Below are 19201 nucleotides of genomic sequence, written 5' to 3' on the forward strand. Positions count from 1 at the left end.
ACTTCATCGGGGTAAGATTTCATGAAGTGCCAAAGAAGGCGGCAAAATATCATTCGGGACATTATTTACTGGAATTCAGCCTGGCCATTAGTAGGAACTGCCCTTTGAACATATCATGTAGATATACCACACACACTTTCCCTTCACTGAAAAATTACTGTTTACAACAAATAAGCAATTGACGATCAAAATTGATTGAAAGCATCTTAAACATGTCAAGTATTTCATTGTAGATGATCTGTGATCCAAATGCTTCTTCCACCTTCGAGAGGGACAGAAGAATTCTTCCATATCATGATGGTTTAAAATTGTATCAACCAATGTTTTCTGCTGAAAAGATATCATCTATTTTTTTCTATTTTTGGAAGAAAATATTCCTAGACATACAACAGGTGAGAACTAAGTAATTTTAAAGAAACAAATGAAATGAAAATATTCTGTAAATAGAATGAAATGAAAAGCTGTGTTTTAAATAGGAGCTAAATATTAAACAGAATTTTTGTGCAGTAATTTGAATTACTGCACCAGCTCTTTTGCCCATCAAGAGAGGCATTTAGCATTTCAGTCTTTTCCAAGGAGTTCATGATCTGCTATGCTGATCTCTGTGTGTGCCTAGGTGTGTGTGGAGGGGGGGGCATATGAAGGGGAGTGTGTATGTTTGCTTTACAATTGTTGTGGCAGATTCATGCCTCAGCTCCACATTTTGTTTTAAAAAGGTCACACCGAGTGGATATGAAGTTTACTATCAACAAGAGATCGATTCCCAAATCATCCATTTGACTCTCCCTTATAAATCATGTGCTTTGTTGCATATTTTATCAAATATACTTTCAAGCCAGATGGAGGAAGGAGGATGTGGGAATCCCTCCACCATCTTGCAACTTTTATGTAAGTAGGTTTTCAAGAAAATCATCATTTCTCTTTTAAATATGTCTGGAACAGGCATGATGGTAGTGTCAACCTGTTGGAGTTTTTGTTGCTGGAAGAAGTTGTACAAAAGGATTGGTTTTACATTGACCAGTTACTGAATCAAGCGCAGGAATACATTGGAAATTAGCTGGGGGTTCCTTTTCCCAGCAGACTACTTCTAGAACGAGCTTGTACACTGAAGCTGACTCTTTTGCTCTCTTTTTGTTTCTTTCCTATTTTCTTGGCTTCTTTGCCACTATCTAGACAATTTTGGAACTTTGTTCCCAACTAAAATGGTTTCAATAGTCTGATTGTGATCATACATTTTTACAAGGAATTTTTAAAATCTTTCCTCGAGTCCAGAAAGTCAAGGACTTAGATCTTTTTCTTCCCTTATCAATATTGCCATGAAATTGATAAATAAAGACCAACTCTTTATTTTTGTTTTTAACCCACGTAGATAATTCCCATCCATTAATCCATTTTGTGGACCAATAGTTGCCATTCTGATGGAAGCTGTCACTTCTTAACAATAGGCATTCTGTGACTATGTTGACAGCACTTTGGGTGAAGATCCTAACTGGTCTTAGATATACATAGGGAGAAATTTGCTCAGCCAGTGTCAGTCTTAAGCATGCGTATCAGAAGATCTTTCTAGAGCTGGGAATTTTCCCATGAAAGGGATTCAGTTAGGGAAGAGACACTTGTGCCCGAGTTTTACATTCTTCTTGAACACTGCTTAAGGAACTTAGATGCCATGTCCATTTGGATCTCTGTCTGCACAGAACTTTGTCATGCCAGTGCTTGAAATGCATCTTGAAGAGAATTCACTAGCACAGAATGAAAGAGAGTGGAAGGGGTTGGTGGGGCTAACCAGGCCCAACCCCCCTGCCTAAACCAGGATACCTAGAGCCTCTTGCCCAGGATTCTATCTGGGTGTACTTTTAATGTCTTCAAAGATCCAGGCTCCACAATCTTTCTGGGCAGTCTGTGCCGTGGTTCAGTCACCCTGACAGTAAAGAAACATTTACTGATGTTCAAAGGCAATCTCCTGTATTTCAGTGCGTGCCCACTGCCTCTTGTCTTTTCCCTCAGCATCACTGAAAAGACACTGATTCCCTCCCCTTTGCACTATTGCTTCCATATGTATGTGTGATGCCATGTAGAGGTATGTCAAAAACCTCCCTGAAGCCCAGGCAGATAATATTCCCTTCATCTACCAGTCAAGTTGATTCATCAGAGGAGTTTAAAGTGATGTTCAGCATGAAATTCCCCTGAAAAATCATGCTAACTACATTATTTGGTCATCTTTCATGTGCCTGGCAAGGATTTCCAGGAAGAGCTGCTCCATCAACTTCCTGGGGATAAAAAAGAGGATGGCTGGTTTGTACTATCGCGAGTCCTCTTAATGGCCTTTTTTGAAGATGGGTGTCATTTGCTAACATCCACTCTTTAGCGTCTTTTGTAGTCTACATCTTAGCAAAACGCTTTCCCACTATGTCTGGCTAGGAAAAACTGTGCCAGCACAGAAAACATCTCCCATCGTGTTCTAGAAGTTGCACGGATGTCTGCCAAGTGTTTGGCAGGAAGAAAAGAAAAGTTGTCCAAAACAGCTTCCAATCGAATGTTCATGTGATTGGAAAAGTCAGGAGAGTGCAAAGGTACTGTTTTCTATCAGTTGGCAAGGTGCGCACACAATCCCAGTGTTGTACAGCTTGCTTCTTCACCTTCCCGAAGCTGCCGCTCTCGCCGGCTGCCGGAGCCCAAGAAGCGGCTTCTTCGCGCAAAGACGATTGTGCCGCTCACAGTGCTCTCCTTAGCGCGGCTAATGCCGAAAGACGCCCGGCAGCGGCTCTTGCCTCCGGAGGAGCGGCAGCTTCGGGAAGGTGAAGAAGCAAGCTGTACAACACTGGGATTGTGTGCGCACCTTGCCAACTGATAGAAAACAGTACCTTTGCACTCTCCTGACTTTTCCAATCACATGAACATTCGATTGGAAGCTGTTTTGGACAACTTTTCTTTCTTCCTGCCAAACACTTGGCAGACATCTCTGCAACTTCTAGTACACGATGGGAGATGTTTTCTGTGCTGGCACAGTTTTTTCCCTAGCCAGACATAGTGGAAAAGCGTTTTGCCGAGAGGTAGATGAGAAGAGGAGCTAAAGACGAAGGTAGGATGCTCTCCGGAGGTAAGAGCCGCTGCCGGGCGTCTTTCGGCAGAAGCCGCGCTAAGGAGAGCACTGTGAGCGGCACAATCGTCTTTGCGCGAAGAAGCCGCTTCTTGGGCTCCGGCAGCCGGCGAGAGCGGCAGCTTCGGGAAGGTGAAGAAGCAAGCTGTACAACACTGGGATTGTGTGCGCACCTTGCCAACTGATAGAAAACAGTACCTTTGCACTCTCCTGACTTTTCCAATCACATGAACATTCGATTGGAAGCTGTTTTGGACAACTTTTCTTTCTTCCTGCCAAACACTTGGCAGACATCCGTGCAACTTCTAGAACACGATGGGAGATGTTTTCTGTGCTGGCACAGTTTTTCCTAGCCAGACATAGTGGGAAACGGTTTTGCTAAGATGTAGACTACAGAAGACGCGAAAGACGAAGGTAGGATGCTCTCCGGAGGTAAGAGCCGCTGCCGGGCGTCTTTCGGCAGAAGCCGCGCTAAGGAGAGCACTGTGAGCGGCACAATCGTCTTTGCGCGAAGAAGCCGCTTCTTGGGCTCCGGCAGCCGGCGAGAGCGGCAGCTTCGGGAAGGTGAAGAAGCAAGCTGTACAACACTGGGATTGTGTGCGCACCTTGCCAACTGATAGAAAACAGTACCTTTGCACTCTCCTGACTTTTCCAATCACATGAACATTCGATTGGAAGCTGTTTTGGACAACTTTTCTTTTCTTCCTGCCAAACACTTGGCAGACATCCGTGCAACTTCTAGAACACGATGGGAGATGTTTTCTGTGCTGGCACAGTTTTTCCTAGCCAGACATAGTGGGAAAGCGTTTTGCTAAGATGTAGACTACAGAAGACGCGAAAGACGAAGGTAGGATGCTCTCCGGAGGTAAGAGCCGCTGCCGGGCGTCTTTCGGCAGAAGCCGCGCTAAGGAGAGCACTGTGAGCGGCACAATCGTCTTTGCGCGAAGAAGCCGCTTCTTGGGCTCCGGCAGCCGGCGAGAGCGGCAGCTTCGGGAAGGTGAAGAAGCAAGCTGTACAACACTGGGATTGTGTGCGCACCTTGCCAACTGATAGAAAACAGTACCTTTGCACTCTCCTGACTTTTCCAATCACATGAACATTCGATTGGAAGCTGTTTTGGACAACTTTTCTTTTCTTCCTGCCAAACACTTGGCAGACATCCGTGCAACTTCTAGAACACGATGGGAGATGTTTTCTGTGCTGGCACAGTTTTTCCTAGCCAGACATAGTGGGAAAGCGTTTTGCTAAGATGTAGACTACAGAAGACGCGAAAGACGAAGGTAGGATGCTCTCCGGAGGTAAGAGCCGCTGCCGGGCGTCTTTCGGCAGAAGCCGCGCTAAGGAGAGCACTGTGAGCGGCACAATCGTCTTTGCGCGAAGAAGCCGCTTCTTGGGCTCCGGCAGCCGGCGAGAGCGGCAGCTTCGGGAAGGTGAAGAAGCAAGCTGTACAACACTGGGATTGTGTGCGCACCTTGCCAACTGATAGAAAACAGTACCTTTGCACTCTCCTGACTTTTCCAATCACATGAACATTCGATTGGAAGCTGTTTTGGACAACTTTTCTTTTCTTCCTGCCAAACACTTGGCAGACATCCGTGCAACTTCTAGAACACGATGGGAGATGTTTTCTGTGCTGGCACAGTTTTTCCTAGCCAGACATAGTGGGAAAGCGTTTTGCTAAGATGTAGACTACAGAAGACGCGAAAGACGAAGGTAGGATGCTCTCCGGAGGTAAGAGCCGCTGCCGGGCGTCTTTCGGCAGAAGCCGCGCTAAGGAGAGCACTGTGAGCGGCACAATCGTCTTTGCGCGAAGAAGCCGCTTCTTGGGCTCCGGCAGCCGGCGAGAGCGGCAGCTTCGGGAAGGTGAAGAAGCAAGCTGTACAACACTGGGATTGTGTGCGCACCTTGCCAACTGATAGAAAACAGTACCTTTGCACTCTCCTGACTTTTCCAATCACATGAACATTCGATTGGAAGCTGTTTTGGACAACTTTTCTTTTCTTCCTGCCAAACACTTGGCAGACATCCGTGCAACTTCTAGAACACGATGGGAGATGTTTTCTGTGCTGGCACAGTTTTTCCTAGCCAGACATAGTGGGAAAGCGTTTTGCCGAGAGGTAGATGAGAAGAGGAGCTAAAGACGAAGGTAGGATGCTCTCCGGAGGTAAGAGCCGCTGCCGGGCGTCTTTCGGCAGAAGCCGCGCTAAGGAGAGCACTGTGAGCGGCACAATCGTCTTTGCGCGAAGAAGCCGCTTCTTGGGCTCCGGCAGCCGGCGAGAGCGGCAGCTTCGGGAAGGTGAAGAAGCAAGCTGTACAACACTGGGATTGTGTGCGCACCTTGCCAACTGATAGAAAACAGTACCTTTGCACTCTCCTGACTTTTCCAATCACATGAACATTCGATTGGAAGCTGTTTTGGACAACTTTTCTTTTCTTCCTGCCAAACACTTGGCAGACATCCGTGCAACTTCTAGAACACGATGGGAGATGTTTTCTGTGCTGGCACAGTTTTTCCTAGCCAGACATAGTGGGAAAGCGTTTTGCTAAGATGTAGACTACAGAAGACGCGAAAGACGAAGGTAGGATGCTCTCCGGAGGTAAGAGCCGCTGCCGGGCGTCTTTCGGCAGAAGCCGCGCTAAGGAGAGCACTGTGAGCGGCACAATCGTCTTTGCGCGAAGAAGCCGCTTCTTGGGCTCCGGCAGCCGGCGAGAGCGGCAGCTTCGGGAAGGTGAAGAAGCAAGCTGTACAACACTGGGATTGTGTGCGCACCTTGCCAACTGATAGAAAACAGTACCTTTGCACTCTCCTGACTTTTTCAATCACATGAACATTCGATTGGAAGCTGTTTTGGACAACTTTTCTTTTCTTCCTGCCAAACACTTGGCAGACATCCGTGCAACTTCTAGAACACGATGGGAGATGTTTTCTGTGCTGGCACAGTTTTTCCTAGCCAGACATAGTGGGAAAGCGTTTTGCCGAGAGGTAGATGAGAAGAGGAGCTAAAGACGAAGGTAGGATGCTCTCCGGAGGTAAGAGCCGCTGCCGGGCGTCTTTCGGCAGAAGCCGCGCTAAGGAGAGCACTGTGAGCGGCACAATCGTCTTTGCGCGAAGAAGCCGCTTCTTGGGCTCCGGCAGCCGGCGAGAGCGGCAGCTTCGGGAAGGTGAAGAAGCAAGCTGTACAACACTGGGATTGTGTGCGCACCTTGCCAACTGATAGAAAACAGTACCTTTGCACTCTCCTGACTTTTTCAATCACATGAACATTCGATTGGAAGCTGTTTTGGACAACTTTTCTTTTCTTCCTGCCAAACACTTGGCAGACATCCGTGCAACTTCTAGAACACGATGGGAGATGTTTTCTGTGCTGGCACAGTTTTTCCTAGCCAGACATAGTGGGAAAGCGTTTTGCCGAGAGGTAGATGAGAAGAGGAGCTAAAGACGAAGGTAGGATGCTCTCCGGAGGTAAGAGCCGCTGCCGGGCGTCTTTCGGCAGAAGCCGCGCTAAGGAGAGCACTGTGAGCGGCACAATCGTCTTTGCGCGAAGAAGCCGCTTCTTGGGCTCCGGCAGCCGGCGAGAGCGGCAGCTTCGGGAAGGTGAAGAAGCAAGCTGTACAACACTGGGATTGTGTGCGCACCTTGCCAACTGATAGAAAACAGTACCTTTGCACTCTCCTGACTTTTTCAATCACATGAACATTCGATTGGAAGCTGTTTTGGACAACTTTTCTTTTCTTCCTGCCAAACACTTGGCAGACATCCGTGCAACTTCTAGAACACGATGGGAGATGTTTTCTGTGCTGGCACAGTTTTTCCTAGCCAGACATAGTGGGAAAGCGTTTTGCTAAGATGTAGACTACAGAAGACGCGAAAGACGAAGGTAGGATGCTCTCCGGAGGTAAGAGCCGCTGCCGGGCGTCTTTCGGCAGAAGCCGCGCTAAGGAGAGCACTGTGAGCGGCACAATCGTCTTTGCGCGAGGAAGCCGCTTCTTGGGCTCCGGCAGCCGGCGAGAGCGGCAGCTTCGGGAAGGTGAAGAAGCAAGCTGTACAACACTGGGATTGTGTGCGCACCTTGCCAACTGATAGAAAACAGTACCTTTGCACTCTCCTGACTTTTCCAATCACATGAACATTCGATTGGAAGCTGTTTTGGACAACTTTTCTTTTCTTCCTGCCAAACACTTGGCAGACATCCGTGCAACTTCTAGAACACGATGGGAGATGTTTTCTGTGCTGGCACAGTTTTTCCTAGCCAGACATAGTGGGAAAGCGTTTTGCTAAGATGTAGACTACAGAAGACGCGAAAGACGAAGGTAGGATGCTCTCCGGAGGTAAGAGCCGCTGCCGGGCGTCTTTCGGCAGAAGCCGCGCTAAGGAGAGCACTGTGAGCGGCACAATCGTCTTTGCGCGAAGAAGCCGCTTCTTGGGCTCCGGCAGCCGGCGAGAGCGGCAGCTTCGGGAAGGTGAAGAAGCAAGCTGTACAACACTGGGATTGTGTGCGCACCTTGCCAACTGATAGAAAACAGTACCTTTGCACTCTCCTGACTTTTCCAATCACATGAACATTCGATTGGAAGCTGTTTTGGACAACTTTTCTTTTCTTCCTGCCAAACACTTGGCAGACATCCGTGCAACTTCTAGAACACGATGGGAGATGTTTTCTGTGCTGGCACAGTTTTTCCTAGCCAGACATAGTGGAAAAGCGTTTTGCCGAGAGGTAGATGAGAAGAGGAGCTAAAGACGAAGGTAGGATGCTCTCCGGAGGTAAGAGCCGCTGCCGGGCGTCTTTCGGCAGAAGCCGCGCTAAGGAGAGCACTGTGAGCGGCACAATCGTCTTTGCGCGAAGAAGCCGCTTCTTGGGCTCCGGCAGCCGGCGAGAGCGGCAGCTTCGGGAAGGTGAAGAAGCAAGCTGTACAACACTGGGATTGTGTGCGCACCTTGCCAACTGATAGAAAACAGTACCTTTGCACTCTCCTGACTTTTCCAATCACATGAACATTCGATTGGAAGCTGTTTTGGACAACTTTTCTTTTCTTCCTGCCAAACACTTGGCAGACATCTCTGCAACTTCTAGAACACGATGGGAGATGTTTTCTGTGCTGGCACAGTTTTTCCTAGCCAGACATAGTGGGAAAGCGTTTTGCCGAGAGGTAGATGAGAAGAGGAGCTAAAGACGAAGGTAGGATGCTCTCCGGAGGTAAGAGCCGCTGCCGGGCGTCTTTCGGCAGAAGCCGCGCTAAGGAGAGCACTGTGAGCGGCACAATCGTCTTTGCGCGAAGAAGCCGCTTTTTCGGCTCCGGCAGCCGGCGAGAGCGGCAGCTTCGGGAAGGTGAAGAAGCAAGCTGTACAACACTGGGATTGTGTGCGCACCTTGCCAACTGATAGAAAACAGTACCTTTGCACTCTCCTGACTTTTCCAATCACATGAACATTCGATTGGAAGCTGTTTTGGACAACTTTTCTTTTCTTCCTGCCAAACACTTGGCAGACATCCGTGCAACTTCTAGAACACGATGGGAGATGTTTTCTGTGCTGGCACAGTTTTTCCTAGCCAGACATAGTGGGAAAGCGTTTTGCTAAGATGTAGACTACAAAAGACGCTAAAGAGTGGATGTTAGCAAATGACACCCATCTTCAAAAAAGGCCATTAAGAGGACTCGCGATAGTACAAACCAGCCATCCTCTTTTTTATCCCCAGGAAGTTGATGGAGCAGCTCTTCCTGGAAATCCTTGCCAGGCACATGAAAGATGACCAAATAATGTAGTTAGCATGATTTTTCAGGGGAATTTCATGCTGAACATCACTTTAAACTCCTCTGATGAATCAACTTGACTGGTAGATGAAGGGAATATTATCTGCCTGGGCTTCAGGGAGGTTTTTGACATACCTCTACATGGCATCACACATACATATGGAAGCAATAGTGCAAAGGGGAGGGAATCAGTGTCTTTTCAGTGATGCTGAGGGAAAAGACAAGAGGCAGTGGGCACGCACTGAAATACAGGAGATTGCCTTTGAACATCAGTAAATGTTTCTTTACTGTCAGGGTGACTGAACCACGGCACAGACTGCCCAGAAAGATTGTGGAGCCTGGATCTTTGAAGACATTAAAAGTACACCCAGATAGAATCCTGGGCAAGAGGCTCTAGGTATCCTGGTTTAGGCAGGGGGGTTGGGCCTGGTTAGCCCCACCAACCCCTTCCACTCTCTTTCATTCTGTGCTAGTGAATTCTCTTCAAGATGCATTTCAAGCACTGGCATGACAAAGTTCTGTGCAGACAGAGATCCAAATGGACATGGCATCTAAGTTCCTTAAGCAGTGTTCAAGAAGAATGTAAAACTCGGGCACAAGTGTCTCTTCCCTAACTGAATCCCTTTCATGGGAAAATTCCCAGCTCTAGAAAGATCTTCTGATACGCATGCTTAAGACTGACACTGGCTGAGCAAATTTCTCCCTATGTATATCTAAGACCAGTTAGGATCTTCACCCAAAGTGCTGTCAACATAGTCACAGAATGCCTATTGTTAAGAAGTGACAGCTTCCATCAGAATGGCAACTATTGGTCCACAAAATGGATTAATGGATGGGAATTATCTACGTGGGTTAAAAACAAAAATAAAGAGTTGGTCTTTATTTATCAATTTCATGGCAATATTGATAAGGGAAGAAAAAGATCTAAGTCCTTGACTTTCTGGACTCGAGGAAAGATTTTAAAAATTCCTTGTAAAAATGTATGATCACAATCAGACTATTGAAACCATTTTAGTTGGGAACAAAGTTCCAAAATTGTCTAGATAGTGGCAAAGAAGCCAAGAAAATAGGAAAGAAACAAAAAGAGAGCAAAAGAGTCAGCTTCAGTGTACAAGCTCATTCTAGAAGTAGTCTGCTGGGAAAAGGAACCCCCAGCTAAATTTCCAATGTATTCCTGCGCTTGATTCAGTAACTGGTCAATGTAAAAACCAATCCTTTTGTACAACTTCTTCCAGCAACAAAAACTCCAACAGGTTGACACTACCATCATGCCTGTTCCAGACATATTTAAAAGAGAAATGATGATTTTCTTGAAAACCCACTTACATAAAAGTTGCAAGATGGTGGAGGGATTCCCACATCCTCCTTCCTCCATCTGGCTTGAAAGTATATTTGATAAAATATGCAACAAAGCACATGATTTATAAGGGAGAGTCAAATGGATGATTTGGGAATCGATCTCTTGTTGATAGTAAACTTCATATCCACTCGGTGTGACCTTTTTAAAACAAAATGTGGAGCTGAGGCATGAATCTGCCACAACAATTGTAAAGCAAACATACACACTCCCCTTCATATGCCCCCCCCTCCACACACACCTAGGCACACACAGAGATCAGCATAGCAGATCATGAACTCCTTGGAAAAGACTGAAATGCTAAATGCCTCTCTTGATGGGCAAAAGAGCTGGTGCAGTAATTCAAATTACTGCACAAAAATTCTGTTTAATATTTAGCTCCTATTTAAAACACAGCTTTTCATTTCATTCTATTTACAGAATATTTTCATTTCATTTGTTTCTTTAAAATTACTTAGTTCTCACCTGTTGTATGTCTAGGAATATTTTCTTCCAAAAATAGAAAAAAATAGATGATATCTTTTCAGCAGAAAACATTGGTTGATACAATTTTAAACCATCATGATATGGAAGAATTCTTCTGTCCCTCTCGAAGGTGGAAGAAGCATTTGGATCACAGATCATCTACAATGAAATACTTGACATGTTTAAGATGCTTTCAATCAATTTTGATCGTCAATTGCTTATTTGTTGTAAACAGTAATTTTTCAGTGAAGGGAAAGTGTGTGTGGTATATCTACATGATATGTTCAAAGGCAGTTCCTACTAATGGCCAGGCTGAATTCCAGTAAATAATGTCCCGAATGATATTTTGCCGCCTTCTTTGGCACTTCATGAAATCTTACCCCGATGAAGTGCTGAAACACAGAGATTTTCTCTTAGAGAGTGTCTCATGTTGTAACCTATCCCATGGATTTTATGCTGTAATTCTTATCTCTTTTAAAATTTACTATCTTCTGTACAGTTTTCATGAAACTTTCTGTTACAGTAGTGAATAGCACAGATAAATGTCATTTTGTACAACTTTGAATTTACCCCAAGAGCTGAGAGAAAACTTGATCCTATACTTCAATCCGAGTTTCTTCTATAGTCCAACTTTGTTTCTCTACCATCAAGCTTCTCCTTTGTTGCTGCTCCAAGCCCCGTCCAAGGTGACCTTGAATACTTTCAGGGATGGGACACCCACAACTTCTCTGGGCAACCTGTTCCAGTGTTCCAGCACTCCCACAGTAAAAAAGGCCTTCCTTTCATCTAATATGTGTAGGAAATCATAAATCTAGGCATAGAAGCTTGGAGTGCAAATTTGAAATTCTTTGGATTTGAAGCACATTTTATATGAATACTGACTTACAGATGACTAAAAGATGTTGATGGGCATTTGAGCTGACAAGTTTTGAAAAAGTGCACGGAAATTAAAATTGAAACCACTAAAATTAAAAACTCCTTGCCATTTTCTTTTTCCTCTCCTATTCAAAATTGCATATGTCAGGTATCAGTGCTTCATGCAAACCTCTCAGATGCTCTCAGAGAAAAAGCTTTTCTTTCAGACTAAGTTGCGGTTGACGTAGAACACTAGCAGGAGTGAAAGATTTTCTGGGCATCGGGGCAGCACGTTCTCCTTGGATTTGTGTGCAGAATGCATTTTATCCAAACTGGAAAATAGATCCCAGCTCTGTTCTATTCATCATTGTTACTTCATCAGGCCAGAAGATTCTGTGAAAAGTAGCCTGTGGACCTTGAAGACAGCGCATGTGAACCAGATGAGAGGTGATAGAGAAGATGAGGGAGAGAAGAAAGAGCATATGGCTGAAACCAAAAAGTATTTCTCCACGTGATCATGGAAGATTGCAGGAGCCACTTGGTGCTATCAAACCAGCCCAACTTGGCACTGGTGCCACCTTGGGTCTGGGAGCCATCTTGCATAACGTGCATTTTAAGGAGCCAGCTGGCCACACCCAGCCATATGCCCCCAAACAGAAACAACGGCCCTTTTCTCTGGCAAACAAAACTCAGCTGCCCTGCTTCTGGATGGCAGATTGCAGGAGCCACTTGGTACTATCAAACCAGCCCAACTTGGCACTGGTGCCACCATGGGTCTGGTAACCATCCTGCCTATTGTAGCTTTTCAGGAGCCAGCCGGTCACTCTCAGCCATAGGCCCCCAAACACAAACCACGGCCCGTTTCCCTGGCAAACAAAAGTAAGCTGCCCCGCTTCTGGATGGCAGATTGCAGGAGCTACTTAGTACTATCAAATCAGCCCGACTTGGCACAGGTGCCACCTTGGATCTGGGAACCATCCTGTGTATCGTGGATTTTCAGGGGCCAGCCGGCCACTCTGAGCCATATGCCCCCAAAACCAAACCACGGACCTTTTCTCTGGCAAACAAAAATCAGCTGCCCCACTTGTGGATGGCAGATTGCAGGAGCCACTTGGGACTATCACACCAGCACAACATGGCACTGCTGCCACCTTGGATCTGGGAACCATCCTGCGTATCGTACATATTCAGGAACCAGCCGAACACTCCCAGCCACAGGCCCCCAAACACAAACAACGGCCAATTTCCCTGGCAAACAAAACTCAGCTGCCCCGCTTCTGGATGGCCGTTTGCAGGAGCCACTTGATGCTATCAAACCAGCCCGACTTGGTATTGGTACCACCTTGGATCTGGGAACCATCCTGCGTATCGTGGATTTTCAGGGGCCAGCCGGTCACTCCCAGCCATAGGCCCCCAAACACAAACCTCGGCCCTTTTCTCTGGCAAACAAAACTCAACTGCCCCTCTTCTGGATGGCAAATTGCAGGACGCACTTGGTACTACAAAAAGAGTCCCACTTGGCACTGGTGCCACCTTGGGTCTGGGAACCATCCTGCGTATCGAGCATTTTAAGGAGCCAGCCGGCAATTCCCAGCCGTATGCCCCAAAAACAAACCACGGACCTTTTCTCTGGCAAAAAAAACTCAGCTGCCCCGCTTCTGGATGGTAGATTGCAGGAGTCACTTTGAATCATACAACCAGCCTTACTTGGCACTGGTGCCACCTTGGTATCTGGGAACCATCCTGCCTATCGTTGATTTCAGGGGCCAGCCGGCCACTCTCAGCCATAGGCCCCCAAACACAAACCACAGCCCTTTTCTCTAGCAAACAAAATTTAGCTGCCCCGCTTCTGGATGGCAAATTGCAGGAGCTACTTGGTACTACAAAAACCGACTTGGCACTGGTGCCACCTTGCGTCTGGTTACCATGCGGCATATCGTGCATTTTAAGGAGCCAGGTGGCCACTCCCAGCCATATGCCCCCAAACACAACCCACGGCCCTTTTCTCTGGCAAACAAAACTCAGCTGCCCCGCCTCTGGATGGCAGATTGCAGGAGCCACTTGGTACTATCAAACCAGCCCGGCTTGGCACTGGTGCCACCTTGGCTCTGGGAACCATCCTGCCTATTGTGGATTTTAAGGAGCCAGCCGGCTACTCCCAGCCAGAGGCCCCCAAAGAAAAACCACGGCCCTTTTTTCTGGCAAACAAAACTTAGCTGCCTCACTTCTGGATGGCGGATTGCAGGAGCCACTTGGTGTTATCAAACCAGCCCGTCTTGGCTCTGGTGCCACCTTGGGTCTGGGAACCATGCTGCGTATCGTGGATTCTAAGGAGCCAGCCGGCCACTCCCAGCCACAGGCCCCCAAACAAAATCAACGGCGCTGTTCCCTGGAAAACAAAACACGCCTGCCAACATTTTGATGGAGTTTGCAGGAGCCACTTGGTACTATCAAACCAGCCCGACTTGGAACTGGTGCCACCTTGGGTGTGGGAAACATCCTGCGTATCGTGGATTCTTAGGAGCCAGCCGGCCACTCCTAGCCACAGGCCCCCAAACAAAAACCTAGGCCAATTTCTCTGGCAAACAAAAGTAAGCTGCCCCGCTTCTGGATGGCAGATTGCAGGAGACACTTGGGACTATCAAACCAGCCCAACTTGGCACTGGTGCCACCTCTGATCTGGGAACCATCCTGCCTATCGTGGATTTTCAGGGGCCAGCCGGCCACTCTCAGCCATATGCCCCGAAACAGAAACCTCGGCCCGTTTCCATGGTAAACAAAACTCAACTGCCCCTTTTCTGGAGGGCAAATTGCAGGATGAACTTGATACTAAAACCGCAGGCCGACTTGGCACTGGTGCCACCTTGGGTCTGGGAACCATCCTGCGTATCTTGGGTTCAAAGGAGCCAGCCGGCCACTCCCAACCACAGGCCCCCAAACACAAACAACGGCACTTTTCCCTGGAAAACAAAACTCAACTGCCCCTCTTCTGGTTGGCAAATTGCAGGACGCACTTGGTACTATAAAAACAACCCGACTTGGCACTGGTGCCACCTTGGATCTTGGAACCATCCTGCGTATCGATCTTTTTATTGAGACAGACGGCCACTCCCAGCCATATGCCCCCAAACACAACCCACGGTCCTTTACTCTGGCAAACAAAACTCAGCTGCACCACTTCTGGATGGCAGATTGCAGGAGCCACTTGGTACTATCAAACCAGCCCGACTTGGCACTGGTGCCACCTTGGGTCTGGGAACCATCCTGCGTATTGTGGATTGTCAGGAGCCAGCCGACCACTCTCGGCCACAGACCCCAATCAAAAACAACAGCGCGGTTCCCTGGCAAACAAAACTCAGCTGCCCCGCTTCTGGATGGGAGATTGCAGGAGGCACTTGACACTGTCAAACCAGCCCCACTTGGCACTGTTGCCACCTTGGGTCTGGGAACCATGCTGCGTATCATGGATTTTCAGGAGCCAGCCGGCCACTGCAAGCCACAGGCCCCCAAACAAAAACCACAGCCTTTTTCTCTGGCAAACAAAATTCAGCTGCCCCACTTCTGGATGGCAGATTGCAGGAGCCATTTGGGACTATCACACCAGCACAACATGGCACTGCTGCCACCTTGGATCTGGGAAACATCCTACCTATCGTGGATTTTCAGGGGCCAGCCGGCCACTCTCAGCCATAGGCCCCAAACACAAACCACGGCGCTTTTCTCTGGCAAACAAAACTCAACTGCCCCTCTTCTGGATGGCAGATTGCAGGAGCCACTTGGTACTATCAAACCAGCCCTACTTGGCACTGGTGCCACCTTGGGTCTGGGAAGCATGCAGCGTATCATGGATTTTCAGGAGCCAGCCCGCCACTGCAAGCTAGAGGCCGCCAAACACAAACAACAGCCTTTTTCTCTGGCAAACAAAATTCAGCTGCCCCGCTTCTGGATGGCAGATTGCAGGAGCCACTTGGTAGTATCAAACCAGTCCGACTTGGCACTGGTGCCACTTGGGTGTGGGAACCATCCTGCGTATCGTGGATTCTAAGTAGCCAGCTGGCCACTCCCAGCCACAGGCCCCCAAACACAAACAACGGTGCTTTTCCCTGGAAAACAAAACTGGCCTGCCAACATTTTGATGGCAGATTGCAGGAGCCACTTGGTACTATCAAACCAGCCCGTCTTGGCACTGGTGCCACCATGGGTCTGGGAACCATCCTGCCTATCGTAGCTTTTCAGGAGCCAGCCGGTCACTCCCAGCCATAGGCCCCCAGCCACAAACCTCGGCCCGTTTCCCTGGCAAACAAAAGTAAGCTACCCCGCTTCTGGATGGCAGATTGCAGGAGCAACTTGGCATCATCAAACCAGCCCGACTTGGCACTGGTGCCACCTCTGGTCTGGGAACCATCCTGCGTATCGTGGGTTCTAAGGAGCCAGCCGGCCACTCCCAGCCACAGGGCCCCAAACAAAAACAACGGCACTTTTCCCTGGAAAACAAAACTCGCCTGCTAGCTTTTTGATGGCAGAGTGCAGGAGCCACTTGGTACTATCAAACCAGCCCAACTTGGCACTGGTGCCACTATGGGTATGGTCACCATCCTGCTTATCGTAGCATTTCAGGAGCCAGCCGGTCACTCCCAGCCGTAGGCCCCCAGACAAATGCCTCAGCCCGTTTCCCTGGCAAACAAAATTAAGCTGCCCCGCTTCTGGAAGGCAGATTGCAGGAGCCACTTGGTACTATCAAACCAGCCCAATTTGGCACTGGTGCCACCATGGGTCTGGTCACCATCCTGCCTATCGTAGCTTTTCAGGGGCCAGCCAGCCAGCCCCAGGCACTGGCCCCCAGACAAGAATTTCGGCCCGTTTCCATGGCAAACAAAAGTAAGCTACCCCGCTTCTGGATGGCAGATTGTAGGAGCCACTTTGCACCATCAAACCAGCCCAACTTGACACTGGTGCCACCTCGGGTCTCGGAACCATCCTGCGTATTGTGGATTCTAAGCAGCCACCCGGCCACTCCGAGCCACAGGCCCCCAAACACAAACAACGGCACTTTTCCCCGGAAAACAAAACTCGCCTGCCAACATTTTGATGGCAGATTGCAGGAGCCACTTGGTACTATCAAACCAGCCCAACTTGGCACTGGTGCCACCATGGGTCTGGTCACCATCCTGCTTAGCATAGCTTTTCAGGAGCCAGGAGGTCACTCCCAGCCATAGACCCCCAGACAGAAACCTCGGCCCGTTTCCATGGAAAACAAAAGTAAGCTGCCCCGCTTCTGGATGGCAGATTGCAGGAGCCACTTGGTACTATCAAATTAGCCCAACTTGGCACTGGTGCCTCCATGGGTCTGGTAAACATCCTGCCTATCGTAGCTTTTCAGGAGCCAGCCAGTCACTCCCTGCCATAGGGCCCCAGACAAATACCTCGGCCCGTTTCCCTGGCAAACAAAAGTAAGCTGCCCCGCTTCTGGATGGCAGATTGCAGGAGCCACTTGGTACCATCAAACCAGCCCGACTTGGCACTGGTGCCACCTTGGATCTGGGAACCATGCTGCGTAACGTGGATTCTAAGACGACAGGCGGCCACTCCCAGCCACAGGGCCCCAAACACAAACAACGGCGCTTTTCCCTGGAAAACAAAACTCGCCTGCCAACTTTTTGATGGCAGATTGCAGGAGCCACTTGGTACTATCAAATCAGCCCAACTTGGCACTGGTGCCACCATGGGTCTGGTAATCATCCTGCCTACTGTAGCTTTTCAGGAGCCAGCCGGTCACTCCCAACCATAGGCCCCCAGAAAAAAACCTCGGCCCGTTTCCCTGGCTAACAAAAGTAAGCTACCGCGCTTCTGGATGGCAGATTGCAGGAGCCACTTTGCACCATCAAACTATCCCGACTTGGCACTGGTGCCACCTCTGGTCTGGGAACCATCCTGCGTATCGTGGATTCTAATTAGCCAGCCGGCCACTCCCAGCCACAGGCCCACAAACACAAACAACGGCGCTTTTCCCTGGAAAACAAAACTCGCCTGCCAACGTTTTGATGGCAGATTGCAGGAGCCACTTGGTACTATCAAACCAGCCCATCTTGGCACTGGTGCCACCACTGGTCTGGGAACCATCCTGCGTATCGTGGATTCTAAGGAGCCAGCCGGCCACTCCCAGCCACAGGACCCCTGACACAAAGCTCTGCCCGTTTCCCTGACAAACAAAATTAAGCTACCCCGCTTCTGGATGGCAGATTAGAGGAGCTATTTAGTACTATCACACCAGCCCGACTTGGCACTGGTGCCACCTTGGCTCTGGGAACCATCCTGCCTATTGTGGATTTTGTGGTGTCAGCCGGCCACTCTCAGCCATATGCCCTCAAACACGAACCACGGCCCTTTTCTCTGGCAAACAAAACTCAACTGCCCCTCTTCTGGAAGGCAAATTGCAGGACGCACTTGGTACTACAAAAACAGCCCAACTTGGCCCTGGTGCCACCTCTGGTCTGGGAACCATGCTGCGTATCGTGGATTCTAAGGAGCCAGCCGGCCACTCCCAGCCACAGGCCCCCAAACACAAACAACGGCTCTTTTCCCTGGAAAACAAAACTCGCCTACCAACTTTTTGATGGCAGATTGCAGGAGCCACTTCGTGCTATCAAACCAGCGCAACTTGGCACTGGTGCCACCATGGGTCTTGTCACAATCCTGCCTATCGTAGCTTTTCAGGAGCCAGCCGGTCACTCCCAGCCACAGGCGCCCAGACACAAAGCTCGGCCCATGTCCATGGTAAATAAAAGTAAGCTGCCCCGCTTCTGCATGGCAGATTGCAGGAACCACTTGGTACTATCAAACCAGCCCAACTTGGCACTGGTGCCTCCATGGGTCTGGTAACCATCCTGCCTATCGTAGCTTTTCAGGAGCCAGCCGGTCACTCCCAGCCATAGGCCCCAGACACAAAGCTCTACCCGATTCCCTGGCAAACAAAAGTAAGCTACCCCGCTTCTGGATGGCAGATTGCAGGAGCCACTTTGAATCATCAAACCAGCCCGACTTGGCACTGGTGCCACCTCTGGTCTGGGAACCATCCTGCGTATCGTGGATTCTAAGGAGCCAGCTGGCCACTCCCAGTCACAGGCCCACAAACACAAACAACGGCGCTTTTCCCTGGAAAACAAAACTGGCCTGCCAAATTTTGATGGCAGATTGCAGGAGCCACCTGGTACTATCAAACCAGCCCAACTTGGCACTGGTGCCACCATGGGTCTGGTCACCATCCTGCCTATCGTAGCTTTTCAGGAGCCAGCCGGTCACTCCCAGCCATAGGCCCCCAGACACAAACCTCGGCCCGTTTCCCTGGCAAACAAAAGTAAGCTGCCCCGCTTCTGGATGGCAGATTGCAGGAGCCACTTGGTACTATCAAACCAGCCCGACTTGGCACTGGTGCCTCCATGGGTCTGGTAACCATGCTGCGTAACGTAGATTCTAAGGCGCCAGGCGGCCACTCCCAGCCACAGGCCGCCAAACACAAACAACGGCGCTTTTCCCTGGAAAACAAAACTCGCCTGCCAACTTTTTGATTGCAGATTGCAGGAGCCACTTGGTACTATCAAACCAGCCCAACTTGGCACTGCTGCCACCATGGGTCTGGTCACCATCCTGCCTATCGTAGCTTTTCAGGAGCCAGCCGG

This window comes from Melospiza georgiana, chromosome 2 (genome assembly GCF_028018845.1).
Source record: "Melospiza georgiana isolate bMelGeo1 chromosome 2, bMelGeo1.pri, whole genome shotgun sequence".
Lineage (NCBI taxonomy): Eukaryota > Metazoa > Chordata > Aves > Passeriformes > Passerellidae > Melospiza > Melospiza georgiana.